Below are 18,230 nucleotides of genomic sequence, written 5' to 3' on the forward strand. Positions count from 1 at the left end.
GTATATTTGTGGATTTTATGTACCGACCAATCAAGACTGTTTACTTCACTTAGAACTTCTCCTGCCAAAAAAAGCATTTTGTGTATAAATGGCTCCAATCTGGGAAGCCATCCAAAAGAAGCTGTTCAGGTGAATAACAGTGTGATTTACATACAGGTGCAAAACATAAACCTACAAATAGTTTGAAAATGCTAACTAAAGATATGGAGTAGAATTAAGTTAACTAGAGAGGTATATCACTTTTCTTCTGGTATTTTAAATACCCTAGAAATATCCTATTTTTGTTTTATTATTGTTAGTTTTAGATTTACAACAATGCATCTTCCTTTAAGGTTTGCTTATGCATTTGATTTTTAGTAAAATAGATATTAGAGAAATGACTCAGTCACACAGTATCTTATGGTAAAAAATACTGTGGAGTGAAAAAGATCTTTCCTGCTTGACTAAAAAGAGAATTACTCCCAGGTAATACATTCAAATACCTAAAAATATAATGCAATTTTTCTGTACTTTCATCTCCTCAGCCCTTAACGGTGATGTGGGTAACAGAGGCAGAAGAAAAGTTATTAAATTTCTTTACTATCCAGAACCCACTGACAAGTCCTTGAAACAGGCAGAGTGACATTCCTCTAGGGACTCAACTGCCTCCACCTTAACAATTTGCTAAGAGCAAAAGGCAATCCTAGCCTGACCACCCCCCACACCCCAACCAGGATCCTGTGGGTCTACTTTAACATGTAAAAATTCCTTTCCAGACTTTCTTTATCTCTAAACCCTGCAAGACACATGCTGGTAATCATCCCCAGGTATATGGCCCACCAATGTATATTTAAGCATCTCATGACTAAGGTTTTATTAGACAGTAATAAATGTCCTTTTCCCAACAACAGCAAGCCCCTCAAGGTCCTGGAAACCTTGCTTCCAAAATTCCTTAGAGACTTATGCTATTCCTGACCCCCTCCCATCTTGCAAGTATATAATGGGCCACTCCTCACAACCCCAGGGCAGTGACTCTTCCTGCCCACAGGTCCTGTCCCCATGATTTAATAAACCATCATTTTGCACCAAAGACATCTCAAGAATTCTTTCTTGGATGTTGGTTCTGGACTCCATCCCACTGAACCTCACTTATATTCCAAAACTTCGTCAACACAACTATAATTTTGTTTGTTTACTAATAGCACATTGCATAAACCAACCATGTAAATCATCAACAAAGCAAAATTAGGAAAAAAGACGGGAGGTTGTACAAGAAGTTCAAAATACACTTACCTACATGATTGCCCCTGGATCATTTCAGAAATTAAAAAGAAATTATGACCACAGAAACTATGAAATAAAGAACCGAATCATAGTGTGTAAGATATAGAGGTTTTACGTGTCTCTTTCCTTTGTCTTGAGTACTCTTTTAAGTTCTAATTGGCTAACATCTGTAGCAGGTTGTACAAAATTTGATGAGGCACCCAAGGACTGGTATTTTAGTGCTAGCACCAACAAATACTAAAAAATGGAAACTTAAGAGCACTGAATCTTAGTTTTATTAGAAAATCATACTTCCATTGACTACCCTTTACCTCTATTACCTCTATTATAAGAGTAAAGTGATTTAATAGTTATAAAACTTTATTTTTACAAAATGGAATTGTAAATGGGTTTTACAGGAATAAAAGGAAAAGCACTTTAAAACTGTCTAATGAATAAATGTAATGATTTACAAAGTGTTACTAGCAAGTATCTTAGATCCTCCAGGTACTATAACTTTTTTTTTTTTTTTTAGATTCCTATTTGAGGGATTTAACAACAGTAGTTCTAATATGTTAAATGATATGTGACAAAATCTTTCCTAAATATGAGAACGAAAAACTTATTAAATATATGTATTTTTGGCTCTGTGTGGCCGCTGCTATATTCCAAGTATTTCAAACAAATAGCAAATATAAAAGTTTGTATGAAAAAATAGACTTAATATTTCTCTAGTAGGCTAATTATTTCTCTAATAAGTAGGTGAATATTGTCCATAATCAGTCTTTCCTGCATATCCAATAAATTGCTAATTTTATAGTTAACCATGCTTGAATTTACACTTTATCTCTGGCACATATTAAAGTCTATGACCTTGGGTAATGCACATAATTGTATGAGTCTTCTTCTCTTCATTTATAATGGTTAAGAGGCTATAGAAAATAGAAGAGAGAAGAGAATTATGAGAGGGAAAAGTAAGTTATTTCAGAAATAAATGAAGGAGCTAGAAATTAAAACTTACTGAACCCCAAGCCTTTGGTTTATAAAACTTTCTCAACTATATATTCTTATCCTAGTTAATGAGAGAACTTGAAGGGAAAGTTCTATGATGAAAATCACTATGTAAATTTAGTTTTGCCCTTTTCAACAAATGGTTTTTAATGTAATAATACTATATATATATATTCACATTCTTGTGAATTATTCTGATAGAATGTGACTTGTATTATCCTGGCTTACTTATTAATTAGCAATTGATAAAGTATAAATAAGATTGTAAAACTTTATTTAAATTTGTAACCCTGAAATTTGATCATTTTTCACCAATAATTTTTGTATATTGTATATACAACTTTATTGTATTTCTAATGCTTAGTTGGATAACCATCAGTAGGGCTTACAAGAAAGCACTGATTAAGTCACTAGAAAATAAAAATTGTTTAAAGCAAACATTAGGCAAGTATTCATTACATAATAGTGGCCCTGGCACTATGGGCAATTGAGCAAATAGGTAAGTGATGGCTTCCAAAGGAACATCCAGTCATTTTAGATAAAGGACGGGGTAATATATGGAGTTATATTTGCTTAAAGATTCTGAGACTTCAATCCCAAAAGGAATTGAATAGAAAGAGGGAAGAAGGAGATGCTATACATGACTGGAATCAGGTTAAATTGCTATTTTCAGAAGTAGATACTACTATTTGAAGTATCTGCTTTAGTGATCTTTAGGGAAATGTGTACGGTTAAAGTAATTGTTTTTATACTTATATACTATATATATATTTTATTACCCTCTGGTAGAAACATAATGTCCATCTCTCTACAGTCAGTAAACACTGCAGCATAAATGCTTTCCATATTCTCATTAACATAAAGCATAAAACACAATTACCACAAAATAAAACCTCAATAATTTTACAAATATTTAAAACATAAAAAGTATATTATAAAGTGAAAATCCCCAGCAAAGCATTGCTCCCAAAATAAGTTCTCAATTATGTCCATGGTATGCTTCTACAGTATTCCATATATATATATATATATATATATATATATATATATATATATACTATTCTGCTTCTTATTATTGATTTGTTGGCTATGAGCATTATTATCTTTTTAATATGTATGAAAAAAATCATGTAAATTTGACATGTGGCTTTTTTTTTAAAATGGAAACCATTCTCTAATAAGTTTGTAATCTGACAATTTTTGTCTTGTGTCATACCAAGAATACTTCCCCAAGACATTATTCTTCTTTTCAATATTTTTTGGTCTTGATTTATAAGTAAATTACTGATATATGAATTTTATTGAAATTGTTTAAATTGTTTAGGCAATGGGTTAAATATAAAGCACTGTATATTACTACTGTCCAATCAGTGATTCAAAATGTAAATTATGACCTCCATCACTGCTTCACTCAGATTTGATGGAGCCTTGAATGTTGCTCTGACAGAATTCCAGACCAGCCTGGTATCCTATCCCTGTATTTTCTTCCCTCTGGCCACATATGCTTCTGTCATCTCTACTGAGAAAGTCAATCATGAACAGCTTTCTGTAGCAGAGATCACTAATGCATGCTTTGAGCAGGCCAACCAGAGAGTGAAATGTGGCCCTCACCATGGAAAATATATGGCTTGCTGCTTGTTGTACCAAGGCTATATGTCAATGTTTCCATGGCCACCATCAAAACCAAGCTTACCATACAGTTTGTGAACTGATGCCCCACAGACTTCAAAATTGGCATTAATTAACCACTGTGGTATCTGGTGATATCTGGTGATACCACAAAGTAGAGTGAGTTGTGTGCATGCTGAGCAACAGTGCTGCCATTGTTGAGGTCTGGGCTTGCCAGGACCACCAGTTTGACCTGATGTATGCCAAGCATGCCTTTGTTCACTGATATGTGGGTGGGACATGGAGAAGGAGAATTTTCAGAGGCCCGTGAGGACATGGCAACCCTTAAGGACATGGCTGCCCTTGAGAAGGATTATGAAGAAGTGGGTGGATTCTGTTGAAGGAGAGGATGAAGAAGGAGAGGTATGTTAATTTAAAAATATCAAAAAGGTGCTGTTTTCAGAGGGAAGCATATTGTTTTAAATATTAAGAAGTTGTGCTTTTGGGGCACCTGGGTGGCTCTGTGGGTTAAAGCCTCTGCCTTCAGCTCAGGTCATGATCCCAGGGTCCTGGGATCGGGCCCTGCATTGGGTTCTCTGCTCAGTGGGGAGCCTGCTTCCTCCTCTCTCTCTCTCTCTGCCTGCCTCTGTGCCTACTTGTGATCTGTCAAAAAAATAAATAAAAATCTAACAAAAAAAAAAAGAAGTTGTGCTCTCATCAGTTAACTGTAGCAGTGAACACTCTCATATATATTTACTAACTTATGCTTTAAAACCCCAAGCTTTGTTTGTTAGACCACTTTGTTACCCAAGCTGTCCATTTCCCTGATGGGTTTGAATAAAATATTCTTTCGCTTATCTGAAAAAAAATAAATAAAATATTCTCATTCTCAGTAACTTTTATCAGTTTGAAATGCTGTATAATAAATATGGTAAACTGTATGTTCCTTAACATTCAGGATTACACATGACTACTATTTGGAGAAGTTAAGTATGATTTAAGATTAATGTCATTGTTAGTCAGAACCTGAGTAAAATCTTAGAAAGTAGACTTAGGTGTCCTCCTAGAGGAACACATTTTTGTTCTTACATACTAACCCTGAGGTTGGCCATGGGAAATACCATGGACAAAGGAAAAGAAAAAAACATAAGGCAAGCAGAGCTGTGAAAGGCATTTCTTTTGTTGCATTTGAGACCTCTCTACCATCATGTTATTAAGCCTGGGTAAGCCTGTTTCATCAATCTAATGCCCTGCTGGCAGATGGTTATGTTATCGACAGACAGATGCATATATATATATATATATAAAGTGGTATATAAATACAATGGAATCTTATTCAGCTTAAAAAAAAGAAGGATATCCTGTCATTTGCAACAATATGGATAAATCATGAGGTCATATGCCAAGTGAAATAAGCCAGACAGAGAATGACAAATACTATATAATCTCATTTATATTTATAATCTAATATAGTCAAACTCATAGACAGAGAGTAAAAAGGTGGTTACCAAATCTGGGGAAATGGAGAGCTGATGGTCAAGGAATATAAAGTTATAGTTATTTAAGATAAATAATTCTGCTGCAATTTTCTATACAGTGCTTATGGTTAACAATAATTATTGTATGCCTAAAATTTGCTTAAAGGGTAGAGATTGTGGTAAGTGTTATAACTACATATAATAATAACAACAACAGCAATCATAATAAATAGTAATATCAAGGAGGCAGGATGAAACATTAGGATATGATTTATATGTGTATGACCTTGATGTTGTTGATGGTTTCATAGATGTTATTTATCCTCAAACTCATCTAACTATATACATTAAATACATACAACTTTTACATACCTCGATAAAATGATTTAAAAATTAAATTATTGTGGTTGTTTTCACACTATCCACCTATTGATGAATTTTAACATGTTTAATTTTGTAAATTTTTAAAAAATATTTTATTTATTTATTTGACACAGAGAGAGAGAGAGAGAGAGAGAGAGAGAGAACACAAGCAAGGGGAGTGGAAAAAGCAGGCTTCCCACTGAGCAGGTAGCCTGATGCAGGACTCGATCCCAGGTGCGGATCTACTATATGCATCTACTTCAATTTAATATGTTAAGAGACCTTGCATGCACTCAGATTGTGAAAAAAATCAAAGAAAAAATATATATGGATACACTTTTTGTTATAAGAACAATAAATAGAAAATAAACCTTAAATACCGTGTCTTTTGAAAACTCTGTAGTAATAAAAAACGGTGATATAAACATATGAAGAAAATTTACAGGACAACTTTTATTGCAGAAATTCAAAGAACTTGTTAAAAAAGATCTGCTTTGAGACTGAGGCTTCTCTCTGAGACAGGGGTCTGGGTGCAGTTTGCTTTCCATGAAATGTCCAAAAAGCTGCCAAAGAATAAAAACCTCCAGAGAACAAAAGCCTGAAAAAGCCATTTCCACAGAGCCCAGCCCCTTGATAGGGAGCAGAAGGACTCAACCCAAGCTCAAGGACTAAAAAACAACAGGGCAGGCCCCTCCCCCAGAAAGCCAGCCAAAAGAATGAGAGTACAACCACCACAGGGTCCCCATAAAACTGTATAACCCCAACTTCAGGGGAAAAAAGATATTAAGCTCCCAGTATTACCCTAAAACCTGTATATTTCATAGATACAACTCTTATTTTTAATTCATTCTCACTATTCTTGTTCTTTTTAAATTTTTTAACCTACTTCCATTACAACTAGAGGTTCAATACAACATATTCCATAATAACCTTTAAACCTGAACTTTTATCATACATACACCTGTGTTTTTCTTTTGCTTTTCTATTTTTTTAAATATACATATAGATACAAGCTTCAAGGTAATCCTCTTTCCCTAATCAATACTACCCCTACATATAAACCAGTTTTAATCTCCTTTTATCTCTGGAAAGTTGAGTCCTTTAACAAAGATATCAAGATACATCCGGGAAGAATCAAAATAACTTCCTCGCTCACATTGAGGATTTATAACCACTCTCCCATCTTTTTCTTCTGTCAGTGTTTCTGTGTATTTTTGTTCTGGTATTATATAAATCTTATCCTTGGAGTTCATTTTGGCTGGGTTCTTTTTATTTTTCCCCTTGTCATTTACCTTTGTCAGTCTTTTTGTTTGTCCATTTTTGCTTGTTTACGTTATTCTTATCTTTGGGGTCCATTCTGGCTGGGTCTTCTCCTTTTTTTCTGTCTCCCCCCCCCCTTTTTTTTCTTTCTTTTTGGTAGTGACTTCTAATTGCTTGGAAGTGTTCCAGGGTGCACTTTGCCTGGATCATGGTTGATATATTCAGATACACATCCCCTCAACCACTTCTCACCAAAATGATGAGGAGGAAGAACACCCAACAGAAAAAAAAAATCTCAGAGACTGTGCCCTCTCCATTTGAGTTACTGGGTAAGGACATAAACAGTATGTTGGAAAGGGAATTCAGGGCAACAATTATCCAGGCAATGGCTAGGTTGGAGAAAACCATTAGTGACAACATGGAATCTCTAAGGCCAGAAGTGAAAACTGTCCAGGGAGAAGTTAAAAATGCTATCAATGAGATCCAATCTAATCTAAATACTCTAACAGCTAGGGTATCCAAGGCAGAACATAGTATTCGTGATCTAGAGGGCAAACTGATAGAGAAAAGGGATCAGGAGGAGGCCTGGAACAAACAGCTTAGAAGCCCTGAAAACAGAATTAGGAAAATAAATGATGCCATGAAACTTCCCAACATCAGAATTATTGGGATTCCTGAGAGGGAGGAGAAAGAAAGAAGACTAAAAGATATAGTTGAACAAATTCTCCATGAAAATTTTCCCAATCTGAGGAATGGAACCAGTGTTTGTGTCATAGAGGCAGAAAGATGACCCCCCCTCAAGATCAAGGAATCTAGAAAGACCACGAGACACTTGATTGTAAGACTGATGAATCATAATGTTAGACAAGAGCTGAGGGCAGCTAGGGGGAACAGATTCTTTATATACAGAGGAAGGTCCATTAGAATAATGTCAGACCTGTCCACAGAAACCTGGCAAGCTAGAAAGTCCTGCCAGGACTCATTCAGGGGACTAAATAAGAACATGTAGCCAAGAATACTTGATTCAGGGATGCCTGGGTGGCTCAGTTGGTTAAGCAGCTGCCTTCAGCTCAGGTCATGATCCCAGCATCCTGGGATCGAGTCCCACATCAGGCTCCTTGCTCCACAGGGAGCCTGCTTCTCCGATTCTGTCTGCCACTCTGTCTGCCTGTGCTTGCTCTTGCTCTCTCTCTCTCTCTCTGACAAATAAATAAAATCTTAAAAAAAAAAAAAAAAAGAATACGTGATCCAGCAAGGTTGACATTCAAAATGGACGGTGTGACCACCAAGCTGGCACTGTGAGAAATATTAAGGAGGGCTCTATAAAAGAAGAAAGAACCCAAGAGTGACAGAGAACAGAAATTTACGGAGATAATCTATAGAAACAAGAACTTCACAGGCACATGATGTCAATAAAAACATATCTTTCAATAATGACTCTCAACATGAATGGCTTAAATGCTCCCATAAAATGACACAGGGTTGCAGACTAGATAAAATGACAGGACCCGTCCATATGCTGTCTACAAGAGACCCATTCGGAACCTAAAGATACATCCATACTGAAAGTGAAGGGATGGAGAAGCATCTTTCATGACAATGGGTCTCAAAAGAAAGCAGGAGTAGTGATTCTCAGATCAGATAAATTAGATTTTAAACTAAAGACTGTAGTCAGAGATAAAGAAGGACACTACATCATTCTTTTTTTTTTAAGATTTTTATTTATTTATTTGATAGGCAGAGATCACAAGTAGGCAGAGAGGCAGGCAGAGAGAGAGAAGCAGGCCCCCTGCTGAGCAGGGAGCCAGATGCAGGGCTCAATCCCAGGACCCTGGGATCATGACCTAAGCCAAAGGCAGAGGCTTTAACCCACTGAGCCACCCAGGCTCTACAAGAAGGACACTACATCATTCTTAAAGGCTCTATCCACCAAGAAGATCTAACAATTGTAAATACTTATGCCCCCAATACGGGAGCAGCCAACTACATAAGGCAACTGTTAATCAAGATAAAGAGTCATATTGATGTGAATACATTAATAGTAGGGGATCTTAGCACACAACTCTCAGGAACAGACAGATCATCCAAGCAGAAAATCAATAAAGAAACAAGAGCATTGAATGACACATTGGACCAGATATACCTCATAGATATATACAGACATTTCACCCTAGAAAAACAGAGTACTCATTCTTCTTGAGCACACATGGAACTTTCTCCAGAATAGACCACATACTTGGTTACAAATAGGGATCAACCGATACCAAAAGATTGAGATTATTCCCTGCATACTCTCAGATGACAATGCTTTGAAACTGGAACTCAACCACAAGAAAAAGGATGGAAGGAATTACAAACACTAGGACGCTAAAGACCACCCTGCTTAAGAATGTTTCGCTCAACCAGGAAATCAAAGAAGAACTAAAACAATGCATGGAAACCAATGAGAATGAAGACACATCAGTACAAAACTACGGGAGACAGCAAAGGTGGTCCTAAGGGGGAAAAACATAGCCATCCACATCTCTCTCAAAAACAATTTAAAAATGCAGAATATACCAGCTCACCTTACACCTTAAAGAACTGGAGATGCAACAACAAATTAAGCCAACCCCACAAATAAAAAAGGAAAATAATTAGAGCAGAGATCAGTGAGATAGAAACTATAGATATAGTAGAAAACATAAATGAAACTAGAAGCTGGTTTTTGTAAGAGCGGTAAACCACTGGCCAAACTAATCCAAAAGAAAAGAGAAAGAAGGCAATTAATAAAATTATGAATGAACAGGGAGAGATCATGACTAACACCAAGGAAATTGAAATAATCATCAGAAATTATCGACAGTTATATGCCAGTAAGTTAAGCAACCTAGACAAAATGGATGCATTCCTGGAAACCTATAAACTTCCAAAATGGAATCAGGAAGAAATTAAAAACCTAAATAGACCAATATCTAGTAATGAGATTGAAGCAGTAATCAAAACCTCTCAAAAAACAAGAGCCCAGGACCTGATGGATTCCCTGGGAAATTCTACCAAACTTTCAAAAAAGAAATAATACCTATTCTCCTAATGCTATTTCAAAACATAGAAACAGAAGGAAAACTTCCAGATTCTTTTTATGAAATCAACATTATCCTGATCCCCAAATGAGGCAAAGACCCCACCAAATGGGAGAATTTCAGACCAATATCCCTGATGAATATGTATGCCAAGATTCTAAACAAGATCCTAGCTGATAGTACCCAACAGTGCATTAAAAAGATTATCCAGGGGAGCCTGGGTGGCTCAGTGGGTTAAAGCCTCTGCCTTCGGCTCAGGTCATGATCCCAGGGTCCTGGGATCGAGCCCCGCATCGGGCTCTCTGCTCAACAGGGAGCCTGCTTCCTCCTCTCTCTCTGCCTGCCTCTCTGCCTACTTGTCATCTCTGTCTGTCAAATAAATAAATAAAATCTTTTTAAAAAAAAATTATCCACCATGACCAGGTGGGATTTACTCATGGGATGCAAGAATGATTCAACATTCACAAATCAATCAATGTGATTGAACAAATCGATAAGAGAAGACAGAAGAACTACATGGTCCTCTCAATTGATGCAGAAAAAGCATTTGACAAAATACAGCACCTGTTCCTGATTAAAACGACTCAAAGTATAGGGATAGAGGCAACATTCTTCATAAAATCTATCTATAGAAAAATCCAGAGTGAATATCATCCTCAATGGGGAAAAGTTGACAGCTTTCCCTTTGAGATCAGGACTTGACAAAGCTGTCTGCTCTCACCACTGTTGTTCAACGTAGTACTAGAAGCCCTAGCAATAGCAATCAGACAACAAAAAGAAATAAAAGGTATTCAAATTGGCAAAGAAGAAGTCTAAGTCTTTCTCTTCGCTGATGACATGGTACTTTATATGGAAAACCCAAAAGACTCCATCCCCAAAATACTAGAACTCATATAGCAGTTCAGTAATGTGCAGAATAAAAAATCAACATACAGAAATCAGTTGTTTTCTTAAACATTAACAATGAAAGTACAGAAATTAGAGAAGCGATTCCTTTTACTATAGCACCAAGAACCATAAGATACCTGGGAATAAACCTAACCAAAGAGGTAAAGGATCTGTACTCGAAGAACTACAGAACACTCATGAAAGATATTGAAGAAGACACAAAAAGATGGAAGAGCATTCCATGCTCATGGATCAAAGAATAAACATTGTTAAAACGTCTATACTGCCTAGAGCCATCTATACTTTCAATGCCATCCTGATCAAAATCCCACCAGTATTTTTCCAAAGAGAAGGAACAAACAATCCTAAAATTTGTATGGAAACAGAAGAGACTCCAAATTGCTAAGGAAATGGTGAAAAAGAAAAACAAAACTGGGGGCATCATGTTGCCTGATTTCATGCTTTACTACAAACCTGTGATCACCAAGACAGCATAGTACTGGCACAAAAACAGACACACATACCAGTGGAACAGAGTAGAGAGCCCAGATATGGACCCTCAACTCTATGGTCAAATAATATTCAACAAAGCAGGAAAAAATATATAGTGGAAAAAAGACAGTCTCTTCAATAAATGTTGCTGGGAAAATTGGACACCTATATGTAGAAGAATGAAACTTGACCATTCTCTTACACCATACACAAAGATCAACTCAAAATGGATAAAAGACCTCAATGGAAGGCAGGAATCTATCAAAATCCTAGAGGAGAACATAGGCAGTAACCACTTCAACAATGGCCACAGCAACATCTTTCAAGACATGTATGTCCCCAAAGGCAAAGGAAAGAGAAGTGAAAATGAATTTTTGGGAGCTCATCAAGATCAAAAGCTTCTGCACAGCAAAGGAAACAGTCAACAAAACAAAGAGGCAACCCACAGAATGGAAGAAGATATTTGCAATGACATTACAGACAAAGGGCTGATATTCAAGATCTATAAAGAACTCCTCAAACTCAATACACACAAAACAGATAATCATGTCAAAAAATGGTCAGAAGACATGAACAGACACTTCTCCAAAGAATACATACAAATGGCTATCAGACACATGAAAAAATGTCATCATCATTAGCCATCAGGAAGACTCAAATCAAAACCACATTGAGATACCACCTTATACCAGTTAGAATGGCCAAAATCACACTTGATCTTAGCCAAAAGGCCGAGAAGTGATTAGAATGGCCAAAATCAACAAGACAGTAAACAACAAGTGTTGGAGAGGATGTGGAGAAAGGGGAACCCTCTATACTGTTGGTGGGAATGCAAGTTGTTGCAGCCACTTTGGAAAACAGTGTGGAGATTCCTGAAGAAATTAAAAATAGAGCTACCCTATGACCCTGCAATTGCACTACTGGGTATTTACCCCAAAGATGCTTATGTAGTGACGAGAAGGGCCATCTGTACCCCTATGTTCATAGCAGCAATGGCCACAGTCACCAAACTGTGGAAAGAACCAAGATACCCTTCAACAGATGAATGGTTAAAGGAGATATGGTTCATACATACAATGGAGTATTATGCCTCCATCAGAAAGGATGAATACCAGTTTTGTATCAACATGGATGGCACTGGAGGTGATTATGCTGAGTGAAATAAGTCAAGTAGTGAGAGTCAATTATCATATGGTTTCGCTTACTTATGGAGCATAAGGAATAACACAGAGGACATTGGGAGATGGGGAGGAGAAGTGAGTTAGGGGAAATCAGAGGGGGAGACAAACCATGAGAGACTGTGGACTCTGAGAAACAAACTGAGGGTTTTGGAGGGGAGGTGGGTGGGGGGGTTGGGTGAGCCTGGTGGTGGGTATTAATGAGGGCACGTATTGCATGGAGCACTGGGTATGGTGCATAAACAATGAATTCTGGAACACACACAGACACACACACACACACACACACATTAAATTAAAATTCAAAAAAAGATCTTTGCAAATTAAATATATTCTAAAAAACAAAACAAAAGACTAGTGAGTCATGAGAAAAATCAACTCATGGAAATTAAAAATAAAATTTTATAAAAATTACACTGACGAGGCACAATTAAAAACAAAATTTCCATACTGGAAAAATTAGATAGGGAGATCTAGCTAACCTATAAACCAAAGCAATAATATACTCTAAGAATGCAGAGAAAAAGAAAGGATTAAGATTATAAGAAAGACAATGATAGGCATATATAATCTGGAGCAGACATAAATCTACAAATAACTAGAATCCCAGAAGTAAAAATTACAAATGAGATTACAAATATAAAAATATTGGTAAAATAAAAGTAAGTTTTTCAAATCTAAAACAAATCAGAAAACAAGTTTGGAAGATGCATATTCTTGCAGCGGGGAAGGAATCAAAAACATATACTGCACTTTTAAAAAAATTTAAGAGTGAAAGAAACATTTAAGAACTTCACCAACATATAGACTGAATTTTTATTGGTGAAATCTGCCAAAATTATTTGCCGTTTATTATATTATCTTGCAAATTTTGCAAATTCATTATTCCATTTGAAAAAATGAAGCCCTTGTCATTTTCCCAATTACTGAGTAGCCTGTAGCCAAAAAATAGTCCCAATGAGAATTAGAAAAACAGATTAAACATGAACAACAAGAGCAAACAACAATCTTCTGTTTGAAGAGATATGAGATCTGCTGAGCCAGTCAGGAACTGAAGAAGCAGATGTGAAAAGAATGGTTCATTTATGTTAGTCAAGCTCAACTTTTCTGCAACTGCTTTTCCTACCTGAGTATTTGCTGGTCCTTGTTTGGGGCAAAAAGTCTCAAGAAGCTTGGCACAGGGGTGTTAATAGAAGTGAAATTAGTGCTTTAGACCACCTCATGGACTTGTAGCCACAAAAATTTCAGTGTAGGATTATAAAAGCCATCAGAATATTAGGGACCAAAGTTCCAGAGAGAAAGGACATACACAGATCTCCACAGTACACTCTCTTTTTCCCATTAATGATTTTTCCAATTAATGATAGTTATATCAATGAAGTTTTTTTTTAATATTTTACTCATTTATTTATTTTTTTTTTTCCAGAGAGAGAAACAGAGAGAGAGAGAGAGAGAGGGAGGGAGAGAGAGTGCACACAAACGGAGGAGGGGCAGAGGGAGAGCCAGAGGGAGAAGACTCACCACTGTGCAGGGAGCCTGATGCGGGATTCAATCCCAGGATTCTGGGATCACGACCGGAAGGCAGACACTCAACCACATGAGCCACCCATGTACCCATATCAGTGAAGATTTCCTTTTAGGATTCTTAAGCACCAGCATAATACAAAATCTAAGTTCAGTGTCAGTCAAGGATAAGCTATAAATATCCAAACTAGGCTCCAAATTGAGAAGGCAGCTATACCTAAGGACTGCAGTAAAACAGAAGATGGACTGAGGTGCATTTAGTCTACAAATTTGCCTTGATTAGGTATAGGTCCTGATTATTACTAAGTGATATGTGTCCAAGCTGATTATCAGAGATAAGGTGAATCCTTCCTGTTGGGAGTAACAGCATTTATAGCTTCCAAATTTTCTCACACAAAATGTCCGGCATCCAATTAAAAAACAGCAGTTTTTTTTTTTTTCCCTTTAACAACAATTGAGCAATTTATTAAAAATTCAAAGAAATGCAAAGGACCAAAATGTAGTCGAAATAGTTTTCCCTTCAGGACCTAAACTACAAGATGTCAAGAATTACTGTAAAGCTCCAATAATTAAGACATCTGGTACTGGTTCAAGACATGACTACAGAACAAAGAAATGATATATTAAATTGAAAGAAATTATATATTAAATTCAAAAATGAAATATTAAATGCTAAGGACTCTTAATTTGACAAAATGACTTTATAGGAAAGTGGGTAAATTAAGGCATTTTTAATAAACGGTACTGGGTAAATAATCATGTGAAAACATAGCTACACAATTAGTCCTCAAGAAGAACGAAAATATATAGGTTGAAAACATACAAACTACATGTACTTAACATAGTACCAAAATGGCTAAACTGAAAGAGATAAATATTAACATATAGATAATAGGTATTACTGAGTATTGATCAAGGTATAAAGCAACTGGAACCCTCTTTACACAGGTGGTTAGAGTCTAAGTTGGGATAACTGCTTTGGAAAATCACTTGACAGTATCTTACAAAACTAAACATGAACATATCTATGATTCACATATATCTACATATTTCTCCAAAAGAAATGTGTACATGTTACCAACAAGACATATACAGCATGTTTATGGTAATATAATTTATAAAAGGCAAATGTTAAAGCAATTTGAATATTTATTGATTGCCTTGCATTCAGATAATAATAACAATAAAAACAATGATACGGAAAGAAGCCAGATGTCAGGTACAGAAATGAACACGGACCATGACTGCATTTAAATAAAGTTCTAAAACAGGAAAATTTAGATTTAGAAGTCAAAATATTGGCTAGTCTCAGATGCAGTAATGATTAGGGAGGATCTTATGTTGGTAATGTGTGTCTTGATGAAGATGTGATTTCAAGGATAAGTTTACTTTGGGAAAATTCATGGAGCTGTACTTTTAAGATATGTTCACATTATTTTTTAATTGAAAAAAAGTCTACCAAAATTAGGAGTATATTTATCTATGAGTGAAATACATTTTGTTTTTTTTTTTCTTTTCAAATAGTTACTGGAATTTTTCAAATTTTCAACTGAGAATGAATTATTATCAATTTGAAATTAAAACTCTATACTTCATAATGAAACTAGAGTGTTAGAAACAAAAATGAGTGAAGCAGGGGAAGAAGAATGGTACAGATGTTACTAGAGTAAAAGGACATCTACTTCAGGGACCACATCTTGATAGGTAAATATTCCCACATGTAAAATAAGCTGGCTATCTCTCCAAATCATAACACTATATGAACACATACATGTGAAGGTATTTTTAGAGCTGTTTTCTCACAGCATGGAGTTTCCTCAAAAAGTTGAAAATAGAGTTACCCTACGACTCAGCAATTGCATTACTGGGTATTTACCCTAGAGATACAAATGTAGTGATCGGAAGGGGCACATGCACCCGAATGTTTATAGCAGCAATGTCCACAATAGTTAAACTATGGAAAGAACCTAGATGTCCATCAACAGATGAATGGATAAAGATGTGGTATATATACACATGTGAACACACACACACACTATATATAGATATACACTCACTATATATAGTAGTATATAGTTCAGCCTACTATATTTTGGCAATATCATCTTCAGCAAAATTTCAATTTTTTGTACTTCAGAACAATATAATTGGTAAATTGAATCCAGACATAACTAAGAATACCAGAAAATGCCACATATTTATTCTATGGTTCCAAGTTTTTTGTTTGTTTGTTTTTGGTTAAATAAAAATAATAAAAGTCTTAAAAGCAATATGAATAAGATGGGCTGGGGACAAATGTGACAAGAAGCTATGAAAGAGTTTTCCAATTAAAAGCGCATACATTTTGCTATCATCTTTTTTTCTGATTCTGGTAGATTTTCAGAGTAGAAAAATTTTGGAAGAACCACCTAGGAAGAAAAACCAAGCAGGAATGGACTTAAGTACTATCCAGCCTAAAACTGTACTTTAGAACAAAATAGTTCTTAGGCAATTAATAGATATTCATTCACGTGTTATTCATTTAAATGTGCTCTCATTTTTTTTGATAAACACTGAGTTTACATGTGAAAATTAAGAAAATGTTCTGTACCAATCGCAAGACATAAATGTGCTCCATAACTCTGCCTATCCCTTCTCGAGATGCCAATGTTCTTTATCTGCCTTTTGGCTGTGACTTTGTGGAACATTTATTTTTGTTTTCATAAACCCTATAAATAAAAAGCCATTGAATCCAGTCATCTGAAACATAACATATGCTTTTTCAAGGTTATCAAAATATCTTACTTTTCTTTTAAAAGATCTTAACTATGCAATTCCAGTTTTGGGCTTTCTTCCAAACAAGACTAAAATAGACTTGCAGTTGCACAATAAACAAGAGTTGCTAATTGCCAATTTTGTAGACTATCTTACAAAAAAGGAATATCACTTCAAAATGTGTTTTGATGGAACTTTTTCCTCTCTATTCATCTTGTTTCTGATAACTCAGGACTATTTCTTTGCACTTGTGCATTTGAATTTTGCCTATGTTTTGAAAGACAAGTTTCCTTTGTTTAATTTTCCCTTCACTAAATGCATTTTCTTCCTTTCTATTCTGAATAAGAATGTAGTAATTTTCAAAATTTGTAATTTATTTTCATAACATTATGCTTATGTGTTCATATTCAAGTAGAAACTGAGTAAGATTCTTAAGTCATGATTAAAGCAAATGATGTTAACAATACAATCAATAGAGTTGTTTCCAGTTGTCTACCAGTATGTGGATGCTGCCCTCTGTTTTACCTACATTTATTGCTCTGGACTTCTATGTACTTAAATTTGAAATAAAAAGCCATCTTTAAAAATGTCCAACTGTTGGGATGCCTGGATGGCTCAGTGAGTTAAGTATCTGGCTCTTAATTTTGGCTCAGGTCATAATCTCAGGGTCCTTGGATTGAACCTGTGTGCAGGGAGTCTGTTTACCTCCCTCTTCCCCTGTTCCACTCTGTCTCTTTCTCTCAAATAAATAAATGTTTTTAAAAAGAAGAATGCTCAACTGCTGCTAATGATTAAAATAATCTTTATTTTATCCATTAGCTATGGGTTCCACAAAATGGATTATTTTTACCCTGTGATTCACAAGAGAAGTTTGGAAAAATAAGAATATACATTAAATTAATTATATATTAAAAGCATGAGAAGGTTTTATTATTAATCAGATCATTTGAACATGATTCTGATATCTACCTCAGTTAAGTTTTTTAACTTAAATTATGGGATAATTTTATACTGTAAACAAATTTCTGTCACTAGCTTTCCCAGAATACAGACATTTTTTATAGATTGGTAAACCACCAAGCTGTCAGTCAATTCAGAATGTTTTTGTATATTGTTCTTTGCTCATCCCCTAATCTTTCTCCCATTCATATTTCAGATCTAAATTTATGAATGACTTTTAATTCTCCTTGACTTCTTAAACTAAGTAAAATTCCCTTGCTATATGTTTCCTGAACTCCTCTGTACTTTCTGTGTAATAAGTACAGCATATTAGACCTGTAATAATATCTTAATTTTAGGGTGTTCCTAATGGTCTGCAATCTTCTTTAGGTGGACAATGCCAGAGTTTTATGTGAGGGAAAATGTTCATA

At 35.4% G+C, this 18,230-nt stretch overlaps 1 pseudogene across 1 annotated transcript; it reads left to right on the forward strand.

Moving 5' to 3' along the window:
• Nucleotides 1-3,642: 3,642 nt before the first annotated feature.
• Nucleotides 3,643-4,293, forward strand: LOC309860970 (tubulin alpha chain-like; annotated as a pseudogene). Its single transcript has one exon. The product of its transcript is annotated as a tubulin alpha chain-like (transcript).
• Nucleotides 4,294-18,230: the final 13,937 nt, after the last annotated feature.

Source organism: Mustela nivalis (assembly GCF_964662115.1).
Source record: "Mustela nivalis genome assembly, chromosome: 3".
Classification (NCBI taxonomy): Eukaryota; Metazoa; Chordata; class Mammalia; order Carnivora; family Mustelidae; genus Mustela; species Mustela nivalis.